The sequence below is a fragment of the Haliotis rubra genome, unplaced genomic scaffold (assembly GCF_003918875.1).
Source record: "Haliotis rubra isolate DU_JTF1 unplaced genomic scaffold, ASM391887v1 Scf10, whole genome shotgun sequence".
Classification (NCBI taxonomy): domain Eukaryota; kingdom Metazoa; phylum Mollusca; class Gastropoda; order Lepetellida; family Haliotidae; genus Haliotis; species Haliotis rubra.
The window spans coordinates 3,603,253-3,630,372 of NW_025764892.1; the positions used below are offsets into that span (position 1 = coordinate 3,603,253).

General features: G+C 39.8%; 1 long non-coding RNA gene across 1 annotated transcript; it reads left to right on the plus strand.

Moving 5' to 3' along the window:
* The first annotated feature begins 4,594 nt into the window (after nucleotides 1-4,594).
* On the plus strand, nucleotides 4,595-24,297 carry LOC124262639. Its single transcript, XR_006894665.1, has 2 exons — nucleotides 4,595-4,919; nucleotides 23,951-24,297. It is a non-coding gene; the product is annotated as an uncharacterized LOC124262639 (long non-coding RNA).
* The last annotated feature ends 2,823 nt before the right edge of the window (nucleotides 24,298-27,120 follow it).

Genomic DNA, 27,120 nt, shown 5'->3' on the forward strand with positions numbered 1-27,120 from the left:
CAGTCCTCAGATAGGTATTCCGCTACCACCCATCTATACATCCTTTCGTTTATTGTTTATATCTGACATGTAACAATGCAAATGCTAAGGTATGAAACATGACCTTCCAGTAAAAACATCCACAAGTGAAAGAATAAATAGGTTGTGGATGACGGAAGGCATGGAGCGGACATAGTTTGAAAATCGACAGGAACATTCTTGATGTCTACATATTTAACCGTTTTGACATAAATAAATCCTTCCTTTAATTATCAATGTGCTTTTAGAAATCGTATAGTTAAAGAGATTTTAATCAACTACATGGCATTATACCAAAGGTTAAAATTAAATCAACTGTAACAAACTTAAAGGATTAATTCTGACGTGAAACATTATTGTATTGTAAGGCATCAAGTACCTGTGTCTGTCACAGGCTGTTGACATCAACCAGGTATGGCAAGATGACACTCCACTGAAGTCTATAGTGCTGTAGGTACTACTGGTATATTCCCTTTGTACCCTCTCTTGTCTGTTGTGCTGCCGTGGCAGATATGTTCATTGTCTCAGGATTCTGACATTCAATAGGTTCATAATATCTATTGTTGAAAGGATAAGGAACGAATCCAATGACGTGTGTGCTGACATCTTAAACGTGTCCATGTCTGTATAGAGAACTCGATAAGGAAACGATAACATAGTGTTAGTAACTTGAGGGAATATTGGAGGTAGATGTTTTAATTTCTATTTGAACTTCGAAAGAAGGGTATTCGTAGGCGTGAGATGCACAAAACGATGCACTATGGATCAGTTTTGATACTTACATTGTTGTAACCCCGATAATAGACAAACGTCATTGTCCATATCAGACTCGGGACCTGCTTAGCTATGTCATTCCGCGAAGTTTCAACTCAACGTCTTAGAAAGTTTATGATGTCACTATCAAAGATATAATCATATATTCGATGACGCCATGGATATAACTGTATGTTTCTGTCGACTCCATTGATGTCTGAAGTAGTTGGATGATAGATTTCAGGTGAACGCAATTTGGTCACCTGTCTTCAACAATAGAGTAGAGAGTGAATGTTTAGTAGAAAGGCAAGGAGTGAGTGAGTGAGTATGGATTTAGCAATATTCCAGCAACATCACGACGAGGAACACCAGAAAAGGGCTTCATACATTGTACCCATGTGGGAATCGAACCCGGGTCTTCGGCGTGACGAGCGAACGCTTTAACCACTAGGCTACCCCACCGCCCAGAAAGGCAAGGAGTGGGGCATATTGGAAATCGACGTTTCATTATATTAAATGATACCAATCACCACTGTGTTCCTGACGGCCTTGGTCAGATATGGATGTCCAGATGATGTTGGACATGAGATGGGGACAGCAGTGTAATAATCACAATGCACAACGAATACTTCAAACGCATGTCAGTTTAATGAGTTATGAAGGGCCGAAGTGGGTCGTAGATGATTACGACTTTGGTGACAAAATCACTTTTGGATCGGGGCGGTGGAGTAGCCTAGTGGTTAAAGCGTTCGCTCGTCACGCCGAAGACCCGGGTTCGATTCCCCAAATGGGTACAATGTGTGAAGCCTATTTCTGGTGTCCCCTGCCGTGATTTTGCTGGAATATTGCTAAAAAAGCGGCGTAAAACTAAACTCACCTTTGGATCGTGATTGTGGTCAGAGGATCCTGGCGCAGCTATGTCAAGAAACTCAACACTGCGAACCGCCGCGTCTAAGACGTCCGAAGAACAACTAGCTATGCTATGTCCTGTGGGACAGTCTGGAACAACTGGACTATAGAGCGGTTTTCTACATTGAAGTTTAGCCTCAGAAAAGTATAAATTTGATAGAAACACGCAGCTATATCTCAACTTAAAAGGAGCCTCGGTGAGGTGGAGCCGGTGGACAATCTAGACTTGCTTCATCCTGTGCTTTATCGATCGTTACGGTAAAGGCTGGACAATAGGGAAAATAACAGTGTGAAACAGACTACCGTGTCTGCCTATCGTCAGGTTATAGCAATCCTGGGTTTTGTCGACCATTAGGCACGATTGCTTGGTTGCCTGGTTGGTTGTTTAACGCCGCACTCAGCAATATTCCAGCTATATGGCGGCGGTCTCTAAATAATCGAGTCTGGACCAGACAATCCAGTGATCAGCATCATGATCATCGAATCTACTTAATTTGTGATACGATGACATGTGTCAACCAAATCAGCGAGCCTGACCACCCGAACCCGTTAATCGCCTCTTACGACAAGATGGGTTGTTGAGTTCTAAACCTGAACTTCACGTGTCCATCAGGCATGAAGTTCAAAGGACCACTCTTACCATAAATCTACACAGAAATGACAGTCCAATGCCGAGGTGGCGATGTTACGTTTGTCTCCAAATAAGGCTTGATCCCTGCGTATTATTTATTAAGTTATTATTTGTGGTTGTGTCGAACGTCGGAGCACTCGAAGTACTTACGAAGGTCCTTTCAGCTTGGTCTCAATTGTGTTGGAAAGTAAAACATTTTAATATGCATTGTCAAACATGGAAACTATTCGAGATAACTGTTTAGAATGTATATATGTGTTCCAGGCATAACTAATGTTACATATGCTATATTTGGGATTCGAACCCTGGCTATTAGGTGCCCAACTCTGTGGGTGTGGGTTTCAATCCCGCATGGGACTCAACCCAACAAAAGTACTAGTATCTGTACTTTACTGAGAAAGTGTAATCCCAAATAGATGTTGCATTTGACCACTTTCTAAATACCATTGTGTATTCATAACTAATGTTTCATTACAGCAGAAATAGTGGAGAGTTCTAAGTCGCGTCCCTGTGTTTTACACGTTGAATCCCATATCAAGAATTGTATATTGATGACATATTCTACCTTACAATCAGCCAAACCTGTCTAAAAGTCTGCTAGGACGTTTCACGTATGTTTTAGTGCCACCGTCCTAAGTGTTAATCCATGGTTGCGTTTACTAATGCAAAGGTAACATGGTTCGTGCCTCTGGGGATCATCAATTATCAAACGCTCTGCAAATCTTAACTGACAAGATACACTAGAAGATCCATATAAAACAGTTCCATAGGGTACATTTTAAACATTCAACACTTTACTGTTATGAGAGCATCCTGATGCCATATCATAAGAATATATTAAAGAGTAACAAAAGAGGAACACTTTGAGTTCTTTCCTCTAACTTAGTTTATTATTAATGTAACAAAACGGTGTGGTAAGGTATGGCACCAACAGTTTGTACCGCCAAACATAAATAGGCTGTTCGTGAGAATTACACACGATGCTATTAGCCCTTTTGCTTTAAGCGAACATTTCTTACGAAAGATGATATTAGTTATGAATTTGAAAAGTGTTGTCGGTTTTATGTGCAAATTGACTACAAAAATCGGGTAATTATCAACTTCCAGGTAAACACTGGAATCACCCGAAACAGGTCTCACCTTCCTACAAGTGTCTCGGGGGTCTCACTCATGATCATCCCAAACTCGAACCCAACATCCCCTTTCCCTACCCCCTCTCACTCCATACCCTCCATCCACAACCATATCCTCTTAAAGACAGACACTATCTCTATCAATATACACATTGCCAACGAACACGACCCCCGTGTAACCTATGTTATATTTGGGATTACAATTTCTTAGTAAAGTACAGATTCTAGTACTTTTGTCGGGTTGAGTCCCATCCGGGATTCAAACTCCCACCCTCAGAGTCAGGCACCTAATCGCCAGCACACAGAGTCAGCCGCCTAGCCCGCTCTACTAAGAAAGTGTAATCCCAAATTTACATATGTTACATTTTACCACTTTTTAAATGGCATTGTGACATCATAGAACGAACTTCATTCTGGAAATGTCCCCACTCTCAAACAGGTAATTTAAAGGTCGGCTCCATACAGGGGATTTTGGGGATTTGATGCCATTGACACCTAGGTGACAATTGTCAAGATGACACAACTACCGTTGACAACCATTCCACTGTTTGGCATTGATTTATGATTTCAAAGTGATGTTCCTGGTGATTGATGATTTGTCTGTTATGACAAGGTCACTTTTACATCATATATTGAAAGTGTATGCAACAATATTTTCCAAATACTTACGTACGGTCACCATTGTCGTCACTACGTATATGTAGTGGATATCCCTCTACCGGAATAACACTAGATATCTGTATGTTCCATTCAGCCAAATACATAATACAATATGCCTCCCCACTATCATTCATCGATAGGAGTTAAGTAAATCAATACACGGTATTCTCAATATATAGACCAACCTGACGTCCCATTTGTCTAATATTATCAGAAAACTGAAAAAATACAACGACTAAAAGGACGTGAATGACAACTCAAATATTCCTAAGAATTTTCCGGCTTGTCGGTTTTAAAATGGTGCTACATTTCTATAAAGGATATAAACTTTGTGGGTCATGATGCCTTAGGCACAATGTTATTGGACCGAAATTCTGTTTCCTATGTCTCCAAGCAAACAGGGTATCTTTTCCCCATTGAATACCCTGAACGAATTCTATTTGATTTGATCATTCCAGGCTTTATGGGCATTGTAGCTGAGTGCACACTGTCATTGGCAGTCCATTGTCTCGTGTGCAAGCGACAAGAGGCGGCCGGTTCAAAACGCACACGTTCAATATTTCATTGCGTGCTCATACAAAGACGGCGCATCCTCATTATCATTGTATTAGGCTGAATAAAACGATGATAAGAGAGAAGTCGGCAGGATCGTCCCGTCATTTTACAGCATGCAACCCTCCAAACAGGTCGGGCTTCTGACATTCGGAATCGGCGAAGCTTGGCGGAAGGAGTGCGGTTCATTCATCCTTGATACCATCATTGCCAGCAGCAGCAGCAACAGCCTGTAGCTCCACGTCCCACGGCAGATGGTAAAGGTAGGTGTACCTGCTTCCGTCATGGGCTCCTGTCCCGCTGGTAACTCTGTTTCTGTGTTCAATTAGCCCTGTACCAATTATCGACATGGCTGTTGAAGGACTCTTTATCCAGCAGGGGATGTTTGTTCAACTCGCAACTAAATTCAGTTCGATGTCAGTTATGACGAGGCGCCCATTCGCAACCAAATGGTTTACTTTGGATATGAAAAGACAATGATAAATCTGTCTAGGTTTAGATTTTTTTCTTGATTTTAACCATGTGCTTAATGGCAGTTATATTCTATGATTAGGTAAACAAAAAGATTTGTGACAACAATTTGATGGTTTTACACGCGAGTCATCACCCTGACATATTTAGACCAGCATCCAATGAGAGCAGAACAAGTTTGATATTTCCCACGATGGGATATTTATAGGTCACATTCCCAACATGGCATATACATGCAGTCACCAAACCCAGAACGTTTATACATTTCAAAAACTACTATCACAAATTGTAAACTATATACAATGAAACTTTAATAAATAGAAGGGACCTGGAATGGTATATACCTGACAGGTGTACTCGTTAACCAACTACGAACATTATCGAATGATCTGCCTCTTTATGCATTGTTACACGCACGGGCGTAGGAGAGAGACACACTTGAAAACACACAGCCATGATGTTTGCCATCTTTGTTTCATATTTAAATTTAACGACACAAGGCAGCTAATAACAAAATGCATTAGGCTAACATTGCATTGACTTATAATGTCGCACGAAACCTGATTGTGTCATCATGGTCCGCTTATCACAGTGGTCACTGTCCTTGGACTGACTGTCCCATGGAGTGACCCTAAATTATAAGTGGACATTAAATTTAGTTTTGACTCTTCTGTCATTTACTTCAGTGGTCATTTTAACTTAATATTTTGTTTGTTTTTTTTGTTTTAATTTTTCATTTGCTAAACTAAATTTTGTGTTGGTAACAGCGGAGCATCCTTGTTCTGAGTCAACGTGAAACTACTAACTGTTACTTTGAACTGCAGCTAACCCAGACCTCCTTATTAACTCCTCTTAAGTGAAATCGCTTACAATTAGGATACAATGTATTTATTATACGTCCAGCTAAAACTGCACCAGACTTATTCATTTCTTAAACGCCTATTTCCTGTTCATTTGAACAGAGGATCTCGCGAAGCATTAGGGTATTGATAGAAGGTAGCTCCACAATTTTATAATTGACAGCTGTCACTGTGGCATTTATGTTTTCATTCCTGTCCCATTACGTCAGAATCGTACCGTGACACCTGTTGCCAGGTCTGTGATCACTAATGGCATCTGTCCTTCCTATCAGACAAGGCAGAATTCACTAACACACCATTATAATTATCTACAGTGAGTACTGAACACAACAATATTTTGAATACTTCCACATAAGTATGTATCTATGTATATGAATATCTCTGTTATATATCCACTGCTTTATGAGGGCAGTGGGTTTATTTAATTAAATAAATATGCGTTTATATACATCTGTAATGGCTAGTATGTCATACATTAATGAAATGTTAATGATTATACACAAGGTACAACGATAAGCATGTTCAAATATGGTTAAAATAAAGGTGGCATGCTCTTACGATTTCTTACACAGAGAAACTCAAAATATTTTGTAATACGACATAAAATGTAAACATTTACAATTACTTTGAACCAAATTTATCATCAAGTCTGATATTTCATTAGGATAATGACTTTCGATTCCCAATGCTGCCAAATGTAATGAAAAAATCATATTTGTTGAAGTTTAGACAAGTAAATGTTGATCACGTTGGCTCAGGAAATGGCAGGTACTGGTATTGGCTTTTCAGTGAGATTCTTATTGTGACTAATGCATACTGTCCACACTGTGGCGGAATAGCCACAAATGGTCTCCGAATCCGCCTTAACACGTTAAACAATTACGACACTGACCACACTTACTGGACGTTTGCCGATTTCAGGCAGACACCGCTAGTATACCCATTTGTTTCTCACAATATCTGGCAGACCAGTCAGATATGGCTAATACGTTGTGTTTGCTTATGCTTAGCTAGTCTCAAAGATCCAAGAGTCGCCTAAGAGAGCTATTGTGAGGCTCACGGAGCGTTATTTGAACGTCATCCTCCGGTACGTATGAGCCAAGAGCTAACGAAACTCACAATCCACTCGAAATGATAGCGCGAGCTAGCAAACCGGCCCACTGTCGATGTACGTTGTCAAACAATTGTTTCTATACGCTGGTCAATCGATATCTGTAGTGTTTTATATTGCTGTACCAAGTTAGAGCCTGTCCAACACCATCTTGTTTGTTTTGCCACACGCCATACAATGGCCGTTCTTCATATGATGCTAGGTTTTTAGCGATTGGGCTTATGTTATTTTATGAGAAAGGAATACTGAAAGGTTTTATTAATCGATTCTTATAACGTGTTCACATAGGACAGCATTTGAAGGTAGCATCTTTACTTATCACGTCGTATGTCTGTACTGATGTTATAGATATAAAGTTGTAAAAGAAATATACGTTATATATATCTTTACGTTGATGTTGCATCAAGTTAATGTTTAAGAACATGTTACTCTACCTTTCACAAGGTAATGATAAGGCTTTAGGTACTAGTGGTGGCGACAGGGCCTCATAACTGTGTGTATATATAGCGGAGAGTGAGTGAGAGAGGATGGTTTTACGCCGCTTTTAGCAATATTCCAGCAATATCACGGCGGGGGATACCAGAAATGGGCTTCACACATTGTACCCATGTGGGGAATCGGACCCGGGTCTTTGGCGTGACGAGCCGACGCTTTAACCACTAGGTGACCCCACCGCCCCTATATTGAGGAGAGTGCTTTAACCACTAGGCTCCCCCACCGCCCCTATATAGAGGAGAGTAGCGGTGTGTTGGGTTTAGCGGGAGGTACGTAGTAGGTGAATCTGTTCACTTGATTGCAGCCATTTCCTATCCATTGTATAATCGTCTACATTATATTCATTAGGTAGAAAACCAGAACCGTAAATAAGCAGATATACTTCATAATAAGATTTGAGATAAAAACAATTAACAGTAATTTAGAAGTTACTATATTTTAATATAAAAACAACTTGTCTGTACTCTGTTTATGCGCAATGAGGTTTAAAAATACATTTAAATATGCTTCTTTTCAAGCACGTTACTTTGTCAGTGGTTATACCGGAAGCACGTGGCTCGGCAGAGGTAGATATGTCCTGGTTCTCGAGTGTTGGTTCTCCTGGCCCTTCCAGGCTTCAATCAATAATTTTCAAAAGACATAATCAATTATGCATATTTGCATATCTGCCGACACAATCAATAAAATATGCGATCACCTGGGCGTATAGTCTCTTTACAGAAATGTTTTGTAGGGTTTCAATCATCAACGCTACTTCAAGCGAACTATAGGACTTTGTATGGTCCCAAGCACTGGATTGTTCATTAATTAGTCAGTTCCTCTTTCTTCCGTTGTTCGCCAATAATTCTGAATTTCCCATGGTCATATTTCCATGGGTGCAATACGTTACAAATGCATAATTTATCAATTCTATGCTAAGCCGAATTATGATACATTGACTAATATGAAAATATTGACGTAAAGGTAAAAGCTTTAACACGGGGCATGTCATATAACACAGCATTTCGTCCTGGGGGTAAACTCGGCCTCGATCGTATCCTCCACTAATGTCATGTGCTTGATGCTTTGTTAAACAGTTTATTAAAGGTCCTACGGTTTAATGGCGAACTCCGGTATATTTTGCAAAGCATTTAGAGAAACTGAAGTCTGAGCTTTGCCGCTTATCTATATATGACTCCTCAGATAAGGTTACAAGTGGTTTCCATGGTGAAATTTAAACATTCATAACGGTATATTCCATATGTGATGTGACCTAAATGTCTTATTGTATTTATATAACTTGAATAAAATGGCGAGTTACGGGTTGTTTTGAAATCTTGATAAAGCCCCTTGACATATACTTTTAACAAAATATAATTTTTTTCGGAGAATTGAAATGACGTTCCTGCTACCTTATACTAAAATAATAACAGAAATTGGAATGAAGTGGTCTCAGTGTGTGGACATGATAAAATGTGGATATTATAAGTAATGCAATGTCTTCTTTCCGGATATAATGTTGCCCAAATATATAACCACTTTTCGTTCGGTCCAATAATTGCTGATCGGCTCACGGAGCTGCAATAATGTCTTCCAAGGCGTAACGCCACAGTCGTTAACTCCCACAACACAAATGTAATATTAATAATTATTATAAAAAACTGTGTTTATGCACCAGTTATTGAAACTGTAACAGGCGTAAAACATTTCTTGTTTTATAAAAAGTCAAAACACTGAAACAAGACGACTGCGCATGACAATTATACTGTATGGGCAAGGTAGCAGTTTGGAGACAACTAAAAAAAACTCAAATTATTATCACGGTGTAAATATTTAACACCACGTAAATAAATCATGCGTGTGTCTCCCGCATCATTTCTCATACACATATTTACTCTCCTGCCACGCATGAACAACCACAGCAGGACACGGTCATAAATAGCGTCATCCATTGTTGCAAGTCTCGCGGGCCAACGTTCATATCTCGTTTAGCATTGAGAGCGTATTTAATGAATGATCTTGCCTCACTCAGAACGTTGAGCCACAAAAGGACTGTGTCTGTCTCCAAGGTACTAGTAGTTAAGTCAGCTGCTGTGTCTACATTAATAATGAACATGTGTACAAGCTGAAAGGTTCACAGGAAGAGAATACCTCATGGTTGAAAATTGGCATATGAATGAAAACCTGAAACATGTTATTATCCTGTTTTGACTGAGAAAAAAAGATACCAGGCGCTTCTGAAAAACATAGTCCAGTTTCAGCATGGATATTAGCTTTAAAAAGGCGTTTGATATCTTACCTTACTTTAAAGGTTGACTTACCGCTTTACTTAGTTCCTTTATGTATATTCTATTTATTTATTTAATGGTAATTTATGTATATTTACATCCAGTGTAGCTTTATCAGTGACATTGAAGACAAAAAGTCTACAGATGTAAAACTGAAATATAAAACATGTATATGTAGCAACTTTATAATTTATTTCAAGTATAATTCCGATAAATCCAAAATTAAAATAAAAATGTTACTAAAAGCGGAATTTCATTTCAAAGACATTATTGTTCGTTATATTACATAAATGAAAGGGTTTTGTCGCTTATATTTCCAAATAAAACAGTATTTTGAGAGATTCACTATTTGTCTTATTTGTACCTTAGGCCGCAAGTAATGCATTAGCATATGATTTTATTGGTTAAAACACTTTACCCATCGATCCTGTTTGCATGACGAAGCAGCAAATCTCACGAATGCACTTTTAAAATCTTTAGGGCGATAACAACATTCTGTTTACATAAAAACACTCTTTATATAACAATCAATAAAGACATGCGTTTCATATCGTCGTTTTCTTTAAAATAATCTGACCCCTGCCGCAGGTCTCAAACCGTACTTAACATATTGAGTAACATTCTATAATTTTTCAATGACAGAACTTCCCCGCGCGACACTAAGGGCTCCGCCACACGCAGGGATATTGATGAAATATATATCGAATTTTTCATCCTTTTTGTCCAGAAACATACGATCGATAACTCGGTTCGGGGCTCAAATCTAAACAATAGGTACATATTTAAAATATTCCCAATTTCAGCTTTGAGACCGAAGAATAAATTAATGATGCAACATGGCGGAAGAGCAAGGTAAAAGTTGATACAATTGTTGATTGCAAATTGAAGCGAGACGTGTTCTTCTGGGATGGTGACACATCCAACTTTAATGACCTCCCGGGAACGTTTGTCAGGCGTTTCAGTGATGAAAAGCTGTTGTGAACAGTCATTGTTCGATTCAGTATGGAAGCTTGCACTCGAAATCTTGCATTTCCACTGTGATGGTTCCACCTGGCTGCTGCTTTGTACAGGACGGATCGATCATCGATCTGCTTGTCTGTCGTGAGAAATGTAAGTTTAATGGACACTTTTGTCCCGCGAATGTAGGAGTAATAACGGGTAAGTTAAGCGCTAGATGTATGACAGTGTATATCAAGTTCTTACACGCAGTGAGACGGGATAGTACCATGTGTTTATTGCCATCGTCATGCATCGATGTTTTGATGTTTTGGAAATATATATCAACAGATAAATATGGATATATTCATATATTTTGAAAATAGACTGGGAGTGAGTTAGTGAGTATGGTTTTACGCCGCTTTTAGCAATATTCCAGCAATATCGCGGCGGGGACACCAGAAATGGGCTTCACACATTGTATCCATGTGGGGAATCGAACCCGGGCCTTCGGCGTGGGGACACTAGAAATGGGCAAACAGATTTAGAGAACATGATAGTAATGACTTATTTTAGATTAATGTTTGTGTCGTAAGTGGACTGATTCAACTGATTAACTGATTATCAATGTAGCTTATTCACATTGAAATGAGTTGAGATTCGCGCTGCTTTTGAATAATATTCTAATTACACCATAGCGTGTCAAACTGACGTTTAAGGAAAACCTGAAGAGATGGCTGTATAACACGTTTACCACTTTGTTGAAACCTACCCATGGTGCTGACAAACCCAAAAACATAAACGAAGCAAACCTGGATTCGAACGTGTAATAGGTTCTTGGAGTTCAAAAGGGACGCAACTTTGCACAGAAATCCCAGCGCCTTCGACCACTGGATACCCGTGGCCCTACGGTGACAATAGTGAGTGAGTGAGTGAGTGAGTATGGTTTTACGCCGCTTTTAGCAATATTCCAGCAATATCACAGCGGGGGACACCAGAAATGGGTTTCACATATTGTACCCATGTGGGGAATCTAACTCAGGTCTTCGGCGTGACGAGCGAACGCTTTAACCACTAGGCTACCCCACCGCCCCACAGTAACAATAGATAAACCGACCTGATGTACATGTTTAATCATGTTTACGTCAATGACCAATTATTCCCGTGTCTACAAGAATCAATGTTCTCTATGAAAAGACAATAAGAACCAGGCATATACAAACAGGCCTGGAAATCAATTAAGCATGTCCATTCCGAAATCGTTTGTGTTGCCTTGTAGACCTACTGCGTGTAAATGCCCATCTCTTTAATATAGCTGAAACTAATAACTCATGGTTGTTTACCGTTGAACCGGTTTACCGTTAGTGTCATTACCATACTCCACAGTCCAGACAGAAAATATGGATTTCAGATGGAAAAGCAAATGTGTGTCCAACTGACAGGGCCATTCATAGTCAGACAAGCGTGTCGTACGTCAATACTAGTTCTATACGGTAAAACATAACTGTGTGTGGGATCTGTGGACAGCTGGAGCATGGTGACGCGTTCAGATGCGAACACCGTGAAGTTGGTTTGTATTGATAATAGAATCATACAGTTACATAGGCCTTTCTGGGTATGATTAAAGCGGGACCAGGATACGAGGAATACAGGCCACTGAACATCAAGCATGATATCATTCACATATGTTACAACCCTGTCATTCTCCACAAACATGCCGTTTTCATTTTTATGTTTTCTACTTATTACGTGTTTATTTAGTTATATATACATTTTTCAAATGTTTATTGACTTGCTATTCCATCCTTCAGATGTCTTGTTGTTTGATTGTATGATCTATAAAGGCAATTACGCTGTATGGAAAATTATTGAAAAATATTTTTTTCGTTGTCGGACAACAATGGCTGATTTTCTCTGTTTTCAAGCGTTATGGTTGGTCAATCATGATATGTAATTTAAAAGTGTTGATAGATGTTTGACAGTAAGTTTGATTTCTGTGTTTCGAATTCCACTGAAGTACCTCTCGTATTTTCTGCATTTGAATGACGTGGTGTTTTTAGTGACCGACACATTTGAATGTGTCTTTGTTCACTAGGGGCGGGGGCGGTGGGGTAGTCTAGTGGTCAAAGCGTTCGCTCGTCACGCTGAAGGACCGGGTTCGACTCCCCATATGGATACAATGCGTGAAACCCATTTCTGGTGTTTCCCCGCCGTGATATTGTTGGAATATTGCGTAAAACCCAACTCACTCACAAGGGGCGGTGAGGTAGTCTAGTGGTTAAAGCGTTCGCTCGTCATGCCGAAAACCCAGGTTCGAAGCCCACATGAAGACAATGTGTGAAGTCCATTTGTGGTGACCCCGCCGTGATATTGCTAAAGGCGGCGTAAATCATACTCACTCACTCACTTTGTTCACCCATCAGAGAATGGACATCTGGTAGGATGAGATGGTAAAGTTTCTGTTAACCTTCTGGCAGCTCATAGCCAGATTGGACTGTATACTTCCCAGGGAGTTCAGAATGGAAAGTGAGTGCACGTTGAACGGTGTAGTAAATGATAGAGTTTTGAAAATGCTTAAGGGTGTGGATTTAGTGCATTATAAACATAAACATTATGATGTAATAAACAAAAACATTATGATCTAAAATGAACTAGGTAACTCAATTGTCACGTTGACTAGGTAATCCAGAATAGACTACATACATTCGTCATCTCGTTCATTGAGGGTTCCATACCGAGCAGACGGATCTAACCTCTGACCACATCAAAGTCATCGTTGTAAAATATTCATCGCTCTTAGGACAGCGATGCTGTCCTTTCACACTTACATCTACTTGCGCAAACTGTTAGCTCCGATACCGTAGTGGTGCAGGTGGTAGAGAAACTTTGGATCAATACGATGCACCGCCATTGATGTAATGTCACTAGACACGAACCATCTTCTCGTCTCAGCGCTGACTATACCCTCGTCCTGTATTCTATCGGGCATCTACCCATCATGGTCAAACCAACAGGGTGCCACCCGATTTTTGTAATGGTGCCTACAAATCTGGCAGATCTTCTTCAGATGGGGCACGTTCTGATCAGTGGTCACATGTACAGCAATAGTGTGACTCTTGATGTTCCCTCGTCTGTGATTCAGCATGTGTGTTGTATTAAGTGGGACTGTGTGCTGCACGTGCGTTCCATGCACAAGATGAGAGTAAAACTGTAATGATGCACGTGTTCTTCATGTAACAGCAGACAGTGAGACAGTGCGCTGCACGTGTGGTCCATATAACTGAAAACCGCCAGATTGCGTGCTGCACGTGCGATCCATGCAACTGTGAACCGTCAGATTATGTGCTGCACGTGCGGTTCATGCAACTGTGAACCGTCAGATTGCGTGCTGCACGTGCGGTTAATGCAACTGTGAAGCGTCAGTCCGTGTGCTGAACAAGCAGTGGAAGATATGTGCTTGTAACTCAACTTATGGAAATCGTGACAAAATATGGTATCGGAATATAGAGATATACCGTTGTTTTTGCCTTTACCTTTTTTACTGCCATTCACCCTAAGTCTAACATGTTGCTGTAAGCCATGCCATGCTATCAAAGTACTCCAATAAAATTAATGTCACAGCACACCACAACACAACGAAAATAACTGAAATTGTATTGTTACCGAGTCTTGGATATCGAATTGTTACATGGAGATAGCAAGTGCGTGAGTTTATTTATATCTCACGTCAATAACTAGAAATTGTGATGTTGCACGCGAATAGACGTGTTTTCAGTATGACAATGCATGTATCGTCGGAGATCCTCGTTCAATCAGAATAGATCAAACTGTGTATTTTTTTTACCCTTCATGTTTTATTCAGTTGTTTATTCGTGGTTTTGCGAAGATGTATGTCATGAAAGTTCTCACTTTGTTCTACGCTTTCATTCCACGCACAAAACATGTTTATTGTGGAAATGATAAATTTCCCTTCATATACCAAGGCCAATGCCAAACTCACACACAATCCATTCCAACCCTGGCTTCATCCCAACACGTGATATCACAGTTTCATCTGTTTTATATTATTAACGGGACGCCGTCATTATGGTGTAAATTTACTGTCTACACAAACAAACGAAACACACTGGGTCAGTGCAGTTTTAGGGTCGATGGGTAGCCTAGTGGTTAAGGCGTTCGGTTCGGCGTAAAACTAAACTGACTCGTTCACTCACTCACTGTCCAGCGTTGACATCGTTGTCGGGGTCAGCGGGTCCAGGGTTCGAATCCGGTTTTTGCCCCGATTATGAACCTCGGTCTTTTAGACGAAACTTGTCCGCGAGGGTTGCACCAACTTGGTAAACACTATGACCGTAATCGCCTGGACTTTCTCAAGCAAATAACCATGGTATAAATATATATATTGCAGCGTCGTTAACTATTGTTCATAACAAGCAGATCACCATGGTATAAATATATATTGCAGCGTCGTTAACTATTGTTCATAACAAGCAGATCACCATGGTATAAATATATATTGCAGCGTCGTTAACTATTGTTCATAACAAGCAGATCACCATGGTATCAATATATATTGCAGCGTCGTTAACTATTGTTCATAACAAGCAGATAACCATGGTATAAATATATATTGCAGCGTCGTTAACTATTGTTCATAACAAGCAGATAACCATGGTATAAATATATATTGCAGCGTCGTTAACTATTGTTCATAACAAGCAGATCACCATGGTATCAATATATATTGCAGCGTCGTTAACTATTGTTCATAACAAGCAGATCACCATGGTATAAATATATATTGCAGCGTCGTTAACTATTGTTCATAACAAGCAGATAACCATGGTATAAATATATATTGCAGCGTCGTTAACTATTGTTCATAACAAGCAGATCACCATGGTATAAATATATATTGCAGCGTCGTTAACTATTGTTCATAACAAGCAGATCACCATGGTATAAATATATATTGCAGCGTCGTTAACTATTGTTCATAACAAGCAGATCACCATGGTATAAATATATATTGCAGCGTCGTTAACTATTGTTCATAACAAGCAGATCACCATGGTATAAATATATATTGCAGCGTCGTTAACTATTGTTCATAACAAGCAGATCACCATGGTATCAATATATATTGCAGCGTCGTTAACTATTGTTCATAACAAGCAGATCACCATGGTATAAATATATATTGCAGCGTCGTTAACTATTGTTCATAACAAGCAGATCACCATGGTATCAATATATATTGCAGCGTCGTTAACTATTGTTCATAACAAGCAGATCACCATGGTATCAATATATATTGCAGCGTCGTTAACTATTGTTCATAACAAGCAGATCACCATGGAATCAATATATATTGCAGCGTCGTTAACTATTGTTCATAACAAGCAGATCACCATGGTATCAATATATATTGCAGCGTCGTTAACTATTGTTCATAACAAGCAGATCACCATGGTATCAATATATATTGCAGCGTCGTTAACTATTGTTCATAACAAGCAGATCACCATGGTATCAATATATATTGCAGCGTCGTTAACTATTGTTCATAACAAGCAGATCACCATGGTATCAATATATATTGCAGCGTCGTTAACTATTGTTCATAACAAGCAGATCACCATGGTATCAATATATATTGCAGCGTCGTTAACTATTGTTCATAACAAGCAGATCACCATGGTATCACTATATATTGCAGCGTCGTTAACTATTGTTCATAACAAGCAGATCACCATGGTATCAATATATATTGCAGCGTCGTTAACTATTGTTCATAACAAGCAGATCACCATGGTATAAATATATATTGCAGCGTCGTTAACTATTGTTCATAACAAGCAGATCACCATGGTATCAATATATATTGCAGCGTCGTTAACTATTGTTCATAACAACTACAAAGCGACGGTTAAGTTACTGCCAAGCGCTCGCTCCCCGAGCTGAAGACCCTTGTCCTACATTGATAAAATATGTGAAACCCATTTCTGGCCTAATGGGGAATTATTTTGCATGTATATTGCGGTCTATTATGGTCGGGGGAAACCAGAAACGGGCTTCATTCAGTGTAACCATGTGGAGAATCGAACCACGTGAAGAGAGAAAGCCTTAACCACTAGGCTACCCCACCGCTCCGAGTGGTGTAATAATGATACATGGTGAACCTCGATATGATAACACCCTGGGTATTACCGTTTTATTTTATACTGGCTCCTGAGAACAAATCCGACAAGGCTGACACCAACCACCATTACTGGTCCCCTGGGACTCCTCGTACTATCAGCTCTCACTGCAATGTGCGTGATTGTCTTCCCGGCTGTATTGTGAAAACACCATTCTCAAATACAGACGTGCAAACTATGCACGGTAAACGACAGTGCATTAAACGTTAATATGCATTTAATATCGGAATGGTTACAATGAAATTTTATGCTTCGTGATAATTTTCTTGTTGTATTGATTTAACAAGTTGTTCACGCTTATGCTTAAAACATTTCTAAAACAAATGTCCTGCCTATACAAAATGCGCATAAATTATATCGAGAATCGATGTCAGTTCATACGATTATTACAATAGGCATGGCACCTTTAATAATGTACTTTTTATGAATATCAGAAGTGAAATATATTACAATAACCTTTCCTTGACACTGTTGAATAATGAATTATAGTAAAGCCGGCTATAGGGTGTCATTCAGAGGAGAATGTGAACTTCTCGGACAAAAGAAAGTATAGGCTTGAAGTGGATTTGATCCAGAAATACCAACGTTATGCACAAGGTATTAAGCTGAAAACTGTGGAATCCTAAAAAGGACATTGTCCCATTGTCGCACTTTCGTGAATGGTGACACTTTTTGCATGTTTTTGTAAAGGCAACAATGCGACAATGCCCCTTCTAGGATTCGATAGACAACAGTCGAAGAAAGAAATTGCAAACTTGGGATGCGAGACTGGACTACGATGCAAGTTTTAAAGAAATTATCGCCATTATATTTCCATTATAAACCATTTTAGCTTCCATTAGAGTGCACGTATACTACCCTTTGCCTGGCAGAATATTTCAATCCAGTGTTCATCACACGATGGATATATGTTGGGGTTTTTTTCATATCATATTCCTCTGACAAATTGACGTACATGCATATTTGAATATATCACACGGAGATTATACATTTGAATACATGTTCAGGCCATTGGGTCTTCTCCTTGTAACTGGTATAGAAGTACTGATAGTTCAAGGAAAGCGATTGCGACCTGATATCTGCAATACGATAGCCTGCAGTAAAGCTGTTGACATCATGACATATATATTTAAATGTCACCGGAGATATCAGTTGCACATTCCACATGAAATATACATCTGAAAGGGACAAATCGCCTTCAGTATAAGAGTGGAATAATATCTTACTACCTTGTAGTTCCATGCAGCGAGTGCATTCTGAATGGTGCAAGCGTACATGCTACCCTCGATATAATGCCGTCATTGATGCCTGACCATGAGCCATACGTTCCAAAACGTACCTTGGTAATGCCTAACTAAAAACGACAAGTATAAATATTGGCATTACTGCGAAGATAGGCATTAAATTTCAAGGTAAAGACATACCTGTCAAGGTCACCGTTCTAAAAGACTGACACTGTGGCAAATACCATCCTGATCGTGGCAGTGATTTGAGCAAACTAACCGAATGGCAAAAGTATTTAAATACCATTCAGAGGGAACGCATGTCTTCGCTTTAGTTAAATTTCCAATCAACACTATACTATTAAATTGTATTTTATTTTTTTTTTGTATTTGGAGGAATAGTGTTATGATAATTATAGACAATTTAATACATAACCTAATTATTTATAATGGATGTAAAAAAGAATAGAGCCTTGTTGAGGTGTATAAATAACTCTGATCATGATTGAATTCCCATTGCACCCTTTAGCAGATAGCTCACTGTCAGTATACATCGCGTGTTCAACATGCTATGACTCTACGGCCAGCCGCGTGGGATACAGTCAGTAATGTTGACTTGCCACATCCCAGCAGGATCGCCCAGAGGTATATAGCAGCCAGCGTCAGCAGGAAAATACAGGCCGAATATGTAATGGAATGTGAGATGCGACTTCTGAATTTAGTGCGGAGACCGTTTATGTGATGAAGATGGGGTCCGGTTGCATGTATGTTAGGAGTTCGTTTATGTGATGGAATGTGAGGTTCTATGTATGTTGGGAGATCGTTTATGTGATCGAATGTGAGGCACGGTTCTATGTATGTTTGGGGATCGTTTATGTGATGGAATGTGAGGTTCTATGTATGTTGGGAGATCGTTTATCTGATGGAATGTGAGGTTCTATGTATGTTGGGAGATCGTTTATGTGATGGAATGTGAGGCACGGTTCTGTGTATGTTGGTGGGAGATCGTTTATGTGATGGAATGTGAGGCACGGTTCTATGTATGTTGGGAGATCGTTTATGTGATGGAATGTGAGGTTCTATGTATGTTGGGAGATCGTTTATGTGATGGAATGTGAGGCACGGTTCTATGTATGTTGGGGGATCGTTTATGTGATGGAATGTGAGGCACGGTTCTATGTATGTTGGGAGATCGTTTATGTGATGGAATGTGAGGCACGGTTCTATGTATGTTGGTGGGAGATCGTTTATGTGATGGAATGTGAGGCACGGTTCTATGTATGTTGGGAGATCGTTTATGTGATGGAATGTGAGGTTCTATGTATGTTGGGAGATCGTTTATGTGATGGAATGTGAGGCACGGTTCTATGTATGTTGGGGGATCGTTTATCTGATGGAATGTGAGGTTCTATGTATGTTGGGAGATCGTTTATGTGATGGAATGTGAGGCACGGTTCTATGTATGTTGGTGGGAGATCGTTTATGTGATGGAATGTGAGGCACGGTTCTATGTATGTTTGGGGATCGTTTATGTGATGGAATGTGAGGTTCTATGTATGTTGGGAGATCGTTTATGTGATGGAATGTGAGGCACGGTTCTATGTATGTTGGGGGATCGTTTATCTGATGGAATGTGAGGTTCTATGTATGTTGGGAGATCGTTTATGTGATGGAATGTGAGGCACGGTTCTATGTATGTTGGTGGGAGATCGTTTATGTGATGGAATGTGAGGCACGGTTCTATGTATGTTGGGAGATCGTTCATGTGATGGAATGTGAGGTTCTATGTATGTTTGGAGATCGTTTATGTGATGGAATGTGAGGCACGGTTCTATGTATGTTTGGGGATCGTTTATGTGGTGGAATGTGAGGCACGGTTCTATGTATGTTTGGGGATCGTTTATGTGGTGGAATGTGAGGCACGGTTCTATGTATGTTGGGAGATCGTTTATGTGATGGAATGCGATGCACGGTTCTATGTATGTTGGGAGATCGTTTATGTGATGGAATGTGAGGCACGGTTCTATGTATGTTTGGGGATCGTTTATGTGGTGGAATGTGAGGCACGGTTGCATGTATGTTGGGAGGTCGTTTATGTGATGGAATGTGAGGCACGGTTCTATGTATGTTGGGAGATCGTTTATGTGATGGAATGTGAGGCACGGTTCTATGTATGTTGGGAGATCGTTTATGTGATGGAATGTGAGGCACGGTTCTATGTATGTTGGGGATCGTTTATGTGATGGAATGTGAGGCACGGTTCTATGTATGTTGGGAGATCGTTTATGTGATGGAATGTGAGGCACGGTTCCATGTATAGTGTGAGGTCGTTTATGTGATGGAATGTGAGGCACGGTTCTATGTATGTTGGGGGATCGTTTATGTGATGAAGATGGGGCCCAGTTGCATGTATGTGAGGAGATCGCTTAAATGTGATGGAATGTGAGGCACGGTTCCATGTATAGTGTGAGGTCGTTTATGTGATGGAATGCGATGCACGGTTCTATGTATGTTGGGAGATCGTTTATGTGATGGAATGTGAGGCACGGTTCTATGTATGTTGGGAGGTCGTTTATGTGATGGAATGTGAGGTTCTATGTATGTTGGGAGATCGTTTATGTGATGGAATGTGAGGCACGGTTCTATGTATGGTGTGAGGTCGTTTATGTGATGGAATGTGAGGCACGGTTCTATGTATGTTTGGGGATCGTTTATGTGATGGAATGTGAGGCACGGTTCTATGTATGTTTGGGGATCGTTTATGTGATGGAATGTGAGGCACGGTTCCATGTATAGTGTGAGGTCGTTTATGTGATGGAATGTGAGGCACGGTTCTATGTATGGTGTGAGGTCGTTTATGTGATGGAATTTGAGGCACGGTTCTATGTATGTTGGGAGATCGTTTATGTGATGGAATGTGAGGCACGGTTCTATGTATGTTTGGGGATCGTTTATGTGATGGAATGCGATGCACGGTTCTATGTATGGTGTGAGGTCGTTTATGTGATGGAATGTGAGGCACGGTTCCATGTATAGTGTGAGGTCGTTTATGTGATGGAATGTGAGGCACGGTTCTATGTATGGTGTGAGGTCGTTTATGTGATGGAATGTGAGGCACGGTTCCATGTATAGTGTGAGGTCGTTTATGTGATGGAATGTGAGGCACGGTTCTATGTATGGTGTGAGGTCGTTTATGTGATGGAGTTTGAGGCACGGTTCTATGTATGTTGGGAGATCGTTTATGTGATGGAATGTGAGGCACGGTTCTATGTATGTTGGGAGATCGTTTATGTGATGGAATGTGAGGCACGGTTCTATATATGTTGGGAGATCGTTTATGTGATGGAATGTGAGACACGGTTCTATGTATGTTGGGAGATCGTTTATGTGATGGAATGTGAGACACGGTTCTATGTATGTTGGGAGATCGTTTATGCGATGGACTGTGAGGCACGGTTCCATGTATGTTTGGAGATCGTTTATGTGATGGAATGTGAGGCACGGTTCCATGTATAGTGTGAGATCGTTTATGTGATGGAATGTGAGGTTTAATGTATGTTGGGAGATCGTTTATGTGATGGAATGTGAGGCACGGTTCTATGTATGTTGGGAGATCGTTTATGTGATGGAATGTGAGGCACGGTTCTATGTATGTTGGGAGGTCGTTTATGTGATGGAATGTGAGGCACGGTACCATGTATGTTGGGAGATCGTTTTTGTGATGGAATGTGAGGCACGGTTCCATGTATGTTGGGAGATCGTTTTTGTGATGGAATGTGAGGCACGGTTCCATGTATGTTGGGAGATCGTTTTTGTGATGGAATGTGAGGCACGGTACCATGTATGTTGGGAAGATACCACATACACATATGCATGTGATGAAATGTGAGGTGAGATGTAGGTTGGTATTTATATGCATGTGATGAAATGTGAAATGCGATGTATGTAAGAAACATATGTCAATGTAAGATAGGGGAAATGCTGTGATGAATAAATGTAAGGGTCGATGTTATACGACTGTGATTACAATGATAACTGTCGGGGGCCTTAGAGCCTATATCCGCCCACGGTGGTTGTTCACATAACAATGCCAGTTTAGTGTTATATTGAGACCTATTATTCATCGACATAAGAATGTCCCTATAATACATTGCTGTCTTGGATCGCTGTGTTGAGTTGCATCCCTTACTTGTGCCAGGATCTGTTGCTTTTCCCCCGTAAGTTATACCAAAGTGTTAGATGCCTGTCACGATCTACTTACCTGTGGGTTTTCATAGCTTCGAACCTATTCAAACGGCTCTATTCTAGGTATCTGGGTAAAACTAGGATTGTTGTAAGAGGCGATTATGGAGATCGGTTGGTCAGGACTGACCTGGTTGATTGAGTGTCAAGGGGCGTTCTCAAAACAAAATTAGAGTTTTTTCTGGTCTGCAGATTACCGGGCGCGTCCTGCATCTGGAATATAGCTGAGTGAGACGTTAAACATTCAAAATACTCATTCACGTATAACTCCCAAGCGCTCTTTCCTCAGGGCCAAATTTGAGTTGCCGTCAGCTACCAACATGTAGCCCGTTCACAATCGTCACTGACGTGCTGTGTATCGATTCTATATAGAACATGACATCATAACGAGTCCTGAAATACGATACCGAAAAATACATTTAAAAAAGATTGACTTTTACACATTCAATTACCTGGCATTTTCATGCAAAATAAGAAGACGACTGGCTCTGCTCTGTGATATTCAGATGTAATTATAAATTTCAAAAATATCGATATTCCGTTGTTCAGTTAGGTGCTATGACATTTCAATGTTGTAACGTCCGGGTTCGTATGTCCTTCGGATAACTACGTATTGTGCAAATGCACATTGTTAATTGGTCTATTGAACAAGTAGGCCGTCTGTTGATAAAGTGATATGACTATAGTCATATTTTCAAATCGCTATTATTGGTTTGTATTACAAGGGGGTATGCACATTAGATGAAACACCGAGAACAAGTAGGGCTGGTCTAAGTTAACGCTCATCACGTACAGCACGTGCATTTGTTTCAATGTTCCATCTACTGCGCTTACACCCTTGTAATACAAACCAATAATAGCGATTTGAATCTATGATCATTTGTTAAACAACTTTTATCCTAAGTTGAATAAAATTCTGAGATTTAAATGTTCATTTGGCAAGGTAAAATTATGAGGATTCGCAATCTTAATTTCACTTAACTTGATTTACTTTTTTGTTTAAAGTGAAATTCATCGGTACGTTTTCACTGCAAACAGACTATAGGTGATAACGAAAAGATGCATCGTGTGTGAGAATTCCACTGGTATAGATGTCGCCGTATTGCTGTCCTTAGTATCCTTTTTGGACCCACCATCTCCATCTTTGAACAAGTCAACGCGTGATTTTTCAATTGTGCGAAAACTGGCATGGGGTCCATTAAATACGGTCCACGTACTGGTCCATCTATGTCTTGTATCATTTAAAGTTGAATGTCCCCTACCGTTTAAGGGCATAACTGGGGATCAGCGTAATGGTTCAGTTTGGTTCCCGACCGAAGGAACTTCAGTGTAGGCAGGATCATTGACATTTAGCCTGCAGTAACCTTACACCATTAACATTTCTAAGGCCATGATATTCCTGAAATATCATGGCCATAATAGACAACTGCTATTGTAAATTTATAATTCAGGGTGATGCTATTATTGTACTACAATCCTTTTGTTTCAGGATGGACAAGGACGAAGCTGATTGACCTCCATGTTGAAATATTGGGTGTCCACATTCATTTGGCACTTGTGGAATAATCGCTTTATACCATGTCGATTATACACCGGTGCCAAATAACGGATGACGCCAAACGCTGCGGAACTAGAGAATCTGGAAACCCAGACAATGACAGAGGAAGGGGAGATAATCAACAGAAAAGACTGAAGAGAATCGGGAATCATATTTTACCAAAGTCAAGAAGGTACATACTGGAACCAAATGCCTGTTTCAGCTGATTTTCTTCACTTTATGAGAAGACGGTACATTAACTGACATTGTATGATATGGATTAAAAACATGTGGCACTAGGCGGAATTTTTTTTACTGGAAGGGGTATAACCATTTCTTTATCCAAAAAATTGTTACCACGGGAGATATTGCCTCGAAGACATGTCCATTCCTCGTACGTACTGGTTTCCTAAGCTCCCTCAATATCTTTGTCCGACAAACGTACCACCATATCCCGGTCACAGTCGTTATGATCTAGGAAGGACTGTCTTAATATTCGTACAAGGATGTAAGACAAGTGGAATTCATTCCATGTTTATTCACAACAATTCAAAGGAAGCGCTTGATTATTTTGCCATTAAAGAGCCAATGTCAGTTGTTTGATTTTGCCACTATCCCACACAATCAAACGTAAGGGAAATCTTCTCTCTTTGTCCAGCAAGACATTTTTTTATAAATCACAGATTTACTTACATGTTTGTCTTCAAACGTTCAGGATAATTTGAAAAAATGGAAATTATTGTCACTTGAAGTTTACTTCTATATACATTACATCCATGGTCAAAAGTCAAGTGAAGATTGCACGTAGCATTGACATTGTTTTTCAGCCATATAGTGGATGATAGGACAATTAGGCAAGATGTAGTTATCCTCCTGGACATAATGCTCCAGTCCCCTTTATACATAGTCGTCAGAATTTCGACACGGATTGGTGAATGGATATGGTTTTACGCCGCTTGTAGAAATATCACGACGGGGGACACCAGAAATGGGCTCCATACATTGTACCCATGTGGGGAATCGAACCCGGGTCTTCGGCGTTACGAAGCGAACGCTTTAACCACTATGCTACCCCACCGCCCACTGATCGGTAAGTTGTAGGAAGGGAATTGCGATAATTTGATATTCCTCAGCAATCGTCAAGTAGCCAATTTCATTAGACTGACTGACCAACCTGAGCTGTAGCCGGATTTAAGCCCTTGATGAGGTATCAGGTATTCAGACAACACCTTAACCCTCACTTAAGATAATGGTTTAAACTAGTGTTTCAAGAATGCCAGATTTAAGCCTTAGATGAGATATCAGGTATTCAGACAACACTTTGATAAAACCAAGAATGCCACTTAAGATAATGGTTTAAACTAGTGTTTCAAGAATGCCGGATTTAAGCCTTAGATGAGGTATATCAGGTATTCAGACAACATAAAACACCAAACAGCTTTAAGAAACGCTCACTTTAAGATAATGGTTTAAACTAGTGGTACAAGAATACAGGATTTAAGCCTTTAGATGCGGTGTCAGGTATTAAGACAACGGGTCATTAACATTGTACATGCTTTACCATAAATTAATCAACACCACGAACACCAACACCACACCACCTCCACCTGCCTTAAAAGTCATCTCCCGTGTACAAAATTTTATGACCAAATGACCCAAAACGAGACTGACGAGATTCAGTTGGACTGGTTTGCTTGCCCAACACCTCCAGCGTCTATCAGTCTAAGGTGAAGTCTATTTCAAGAGTTCAAGCCACACTTTACACAATCAGTCTCAGAAAGCAACAAAAAGCAACAAATTTTTTACCATGGATTTCTAAAGTAACGTTATATTTTTCAAAACTAAGTAAATTAGCCCTCAACAGCTATTACATATTAAACCCCACACCCACACACCACACACCACACCCACACACACACATGGCATGGCGAGCTTAATCTAGTTTCTTTTCCAAGTACAGCAAGGTAAACAGACCGGACCCATTTCTGCACAAAATGTCACCCACCTGAAAGTGTCTGTAGTCACATTCAGCTTAAGCGATCATGTTACACATTTCAGCATTACATTTGGTAAAAAACAAACATTGTCAGTTTTTATTATTGCATAATGGACAATTATCAAACACAAAAATCTCACAAAAAATCATCCAATCACACCTGTCCAATGATTCAATTTTCACTGAAGGCTACGAAAACTAATTAATCTGATTTGTATAGAATATAGTAAAACCTCAAACATTAGGTTGGTTGGTTTTATAGTTTTAGGTCGACGTGGGCCCAACACGTTGACTTAACTTAAAATAAATCACAGGTTATTACATCGCCAAAAGGAATCGTTTAGATAACATAAATGAAACGACATCACTATTAATGTTCATTTGGATAGACGTATACCTATATAGAATAATCTCTGGTTCGTGTTACGGATTAAAAACCTGAAGCAATCACTTCCATTTCTGAAACATGAAAAATACAAAAGCAGTAGGTTAATGTAACATAGCGTTAAAATGATTTTAACTCACAGAACTAAATCTGTCTTAGCCATTAGAGACTGTCTAGATTACATCATATTTTCCAGATGACGAGACAACTAAAACTGTTCGTTGCACGGACCCATACATGATATGGGGGCCCAAAACTGTTTCTAAAGAAAATATATCATCAACCTCAAGTACAGCGCTTCTGAGATTTTGTCATATGCTGTTATGCCCAGGGTATGTAATAAGATAATGTTCAATATTTTCAGGCGTCTCCAAATTTCAATGGCCAGTTTTAGAAGAGACCATCTTATCTATAATTCCCCTGTAAGCATTTTAGCCTACAGTGTCCAAATCTGAGAAGTGAGACCTCTTGAAAACATTATAATGTTGTTAGAGTTACCTCCCCTGAACAGGAATAACCAATTTTCACTCCCCACTCTGTCTGTAGGATGTGTTCAAACCTGCGTGACTAATATCTCTGTCGTGCCTGTATGCTGAGAGCTGTCATGCAACAACACGAATGGTTACCGTGGGAAATATTTATCAACAAGATCAGACTCGTTAAATTCATCATTAAACGTCCCTCATCCAGAAGAAGCGCTCATAAAATATTATTCTTCCCTCCTGAAGTCTGGACGAAGTT